Source organism: Silene latifolia, chromosome 6 (assembly GCF_048544455.1).
Source record: "Silene latifolia isolate original U9 population chromosome 6, ASM4854445v1, whole genome shotgun sequence".
Classification (NCBI taxonomy): Eukaryota; Viridiplantae; Streptophyta; class Magnoliopsida; order Caryophyllales; family Caryophyllaceae; genus Silene; species Silene latifolia.
The window spans coordinates 130,810,420-130,813,983 of NC_133531.1; the positions used below are offsets into that span (position 1 = coordinate 130,810,420).

General features: G+C 40.9%; 1 non-coding gene across 1 annotated transcript; it reads left to right on the forward strand.

The window, feature by feature from the left end:
* Positions 1–2,080: 2,080 nt before the first annotated feature.
* Positions 2,081–2,187, forward strand: LOC141589333 (small nucleolar RNA R71). Its single transcript, XR_012520276.1, has one exon. It is a non-coding gene; the product is annotated as a small nucleolar RNA R71 (small nucleolar RNA).
* The last annotated feature ends 1,377 nt before the right edge of the window (positions 2,188–3,564 follow it).

A 3,564-nucleotide genomic window follows, 5' to 3' on the forward strand; every position in this document is an offset into this window, starting at 1 on the left:
ATTACCCGACACTAACTTTGTTCCTCACTTTTGACCCCTCGTTTGTTTCGTTCAATTCGACCTGCCCTAGGACCCGTCGCATGTTAGTTCGACCTATGATTGTTAACGTATGACTCATTTGGACGGTATTAAATCAATTTAATAACCTAATTAGACATGTTAGGTGGCTTCGACACAAGCATTAAAATCGACCAACAATTCTATAACCTAATTGAATGCATCTCTCTTTTCTCCTGATTTCTCGCTAGTAAAAGAGTGCGTGATTAGCACCTTCTTATTAACAGTCGATGAGTTAAATTAATTAGCGAACTTGACCTAATTTGACCCTTTAGGCCGTGTAGAGCACTCGGTTTTAGGCGAAGCCTTCTGACCTCTTTTATCATTGATTTCTAATGTGTATCCCATATCGCTTTGCAAATCTATCTGACCTAATGAACCTAACCTAGGAACTAGGGTGGCCGTGTCTGGGGCCGTGTTCTTGGCCGTGCCTTTTGTCATTCTTGCTTCATCTTTATGTCGTTTATTCATCGTTGTTTTGTATTTTGTAATTACCTTTTGCTTATCGAGTCGTCTCTTGTAATTCACTTGTAATTAGTTTTCTTTTGGGTCGAGTCAATCGATTTATAAAAACTTTAGTCTTATTTGGTTAGATAGTTGTGCTCCAATTCATGTAAGAGCGTAGTAAATCGCATGTTGTTTAAAGCGACATGACCCGATTTATGCTAATGCATGCTTTGGTGTGTGACCCAATGTCTAATTCGATAAGATTAAGCAAAAGCACGCATTACGAGGAGTGAACCAAGGTCGTGAGTTATGTAAACCGTGGGCCACCCCTTTGTGCACGTTTTCCTAGGCCGAATGGCCATGTGTCGTGTGTGGCGTCGTATATAGCAATTGTATTTAGATCGAGTTGTATCTTTAATTTCTTGTTGTGTCGGCATGAAATGTCTGGGTTGTAATAGGGTAGATCCCAACGGCTCCCCCATTCCCCCTTATGCCTTGTTTGCTTTGTTTTGTGTGTTGTTAAATCAATCAACCCACATGCTAAATTACAACTTTGACAAAGTTAGCTTAGTTGCATCTAAATCGACATAGAAACCTCACATGTTAGGGTTTTAAAACGATGTTTGCATATCTTATATCGTAGTAGCTACGACCTTGTTTTAAATCCGATACTTGACTTAGTAGAGGCCGTTATCGACAGGCAGGGTTAGGTGTCCTTATGGGCTTCCTAACACGTACCCTCACCCCTTACTCAAGATCTATGGTTTGTGGATCCGTCTAAATACCATTGGATTACGAGAGTCATTCAAATCGAGTGATATAGGGTACAAGTCTTTATCTTTAATCACTCGTAGTCGATGGGCTTTATGCTTTTCGATGAAAGGTGTAAAGTTGACTTGAACGGTTCCAAGTTCCCATAAAACTTGGTGGCGACTCTAATATGTCTTAATTCGATTCGAAGGAACCTCGAGTCGATAATGCCTAGTGTGGATCCCGCGGACGCAGTTCCCGCGGGCGTTGTCCACAGATATATTTTTGTTGTTGAGGAACATAGGCATTTTGTTGTGGTGGGGGTTGAGGGTTAAGCACATTGTTGCTAGTGTAAGATAAGTTCGGATGAAATTTTGAATTCGGGTTATAAGTGTTAGAAAATGTACCCGGTGGATATGAACTTTGTCTAAAAGCTTGAAAAGCATTTACCTCTTCAATGGGAGCTCGGCAATGAGCGGCATAATGACCCGCACCCCCACAACCTTCACACACAACGATTTGACTTGTTGAAGACACGACATTGAGTTGTTGGATGGAATCTTTAGCATCTCTTTCCCCCAATTGTTGTTGGAGCAAAGCAATTTGAGCTAGCAAAACGGAGTTGTTGGAGGATTCTTCTTTACCTTTGGATGGCACGACTCGGGAATTGACATATTGGGCATCATGGACCGCCATAGATTCGATCGTGGCATGAGCAAGATCGGTGTCAATTTAATCAAACCGCCTATTGTTGGCGGAATCAAGAATCCTTCGGGACTCGGCACAACATCCATTGTAGAATGTTATTGCTAGAAACCATTCATCTAGCCCATGATGTGGGCATTGCCTTTGAAGCTCTTTATACCTCTCCCAAGCTTCATATAAGCTCTCAAGAGCTTGTTGACGGAATCCGGTGATTTGGCTCCTCAAAGTTTGAGTATTCTCCGGTGGAAAAAACTTTTGATAGAAAGCAAGAGCTAATGTCTCCCAATTGGTGATTTCCAAGGTGGTGCGGTCAAGGCTATTGATCCAAAGCTTGGCCTTGTCCTTCAAAGAGAAAGGGAAAAGTATTTCCCTTATTTGGGCTTGGGTGACACCCGTTTGACGGATCATGGAGAAATAGTAACAAAACTTTTGCACATGCAAATTGGGATCCCCCAAAGGACTTCCCCCAAATTGCTTTCTCTCCACAAGGCTAATGAAAGCCGGCTTGATCTCGAATTGCGGTGCGGTAATTTGAGTAGTGGTGATACCGGCCGGAAGCATGGCCGCGGTGGGCTTTGAGTGATCGGAAAGTCTCACCATATTTTTGGTAGTAGATGGTGGTGGTGGTGGTGGTGATGAACAAGAAACCTCCTCCTCTTCAAGAACCTCTAGATCGTCTAAGTAAGCCTTTCTAGCACTTTCAACTTGTATGGGAGAAGTAGCTTCTTTCACTTCCTTCTAGAAACGTCGTCTTCTCCTAAAGGCTTTCTCGGGCTCGGAATCCGGTGAAAGCAATTCTCCACTACGAGAGGACCTGTGCATAAGACAACAATTTCTAGGGAAATGATAAGTAACGGTCTCAAGGAACAAGTGTTCCTCAAGACAAAGAAAAACAAGATAAAAATCAACAATTCAAAAGGCAATAAAACCGTTTCCCCGACAACGGCGCCAAAATTTGATAGGCTTATCGCGTACCTATGCAAAGATAATTACCCTAGACAACAAGTTAATGTAGCAATAAGGGTCGAACACAAGGAAACGGGAATTACTTCGTGAATTACTTCGTGAATTGCTATGGGTAGATTTTTATCAAGGTCGATTACGATTTGATTTGGTTTGGTTGTTTGATGATTAAAAACAATAATGATGTAAATTATATAATAAAAGAGAGTCTAAGGGGTTCGGGTCACACATGAAAAGGTAAACATATGATTATGATAAATTCGGTACTAATAACATTGTCAATTGCTTAGGCTTAAAGATACGCACCTTGCGGCATTAGCATCAACCATAGACCGGGTCCTAGAGAAACTCTCGTCCATGACTAGGTCGTCCTACTATACATGCTTAGTCTAATTCAATTCTGTGCCTCTCGACTTATAGAACGAATGAACAAACTTAATCATTTGAATAAGGCCTTAAACAACGATTAAACGTAACGATGCAAGCATGTGATAGAAGCAATATGAACAATATTATTATTAACTTATTTTATCATGTTTATATATTAAATTTATGCATGGCTCCCCTAACCCTTAGACTAGGAGATTTAGCTACTCATGTTATAAGAAATATTAAACATGGTTATAAGATTTATATTAATTA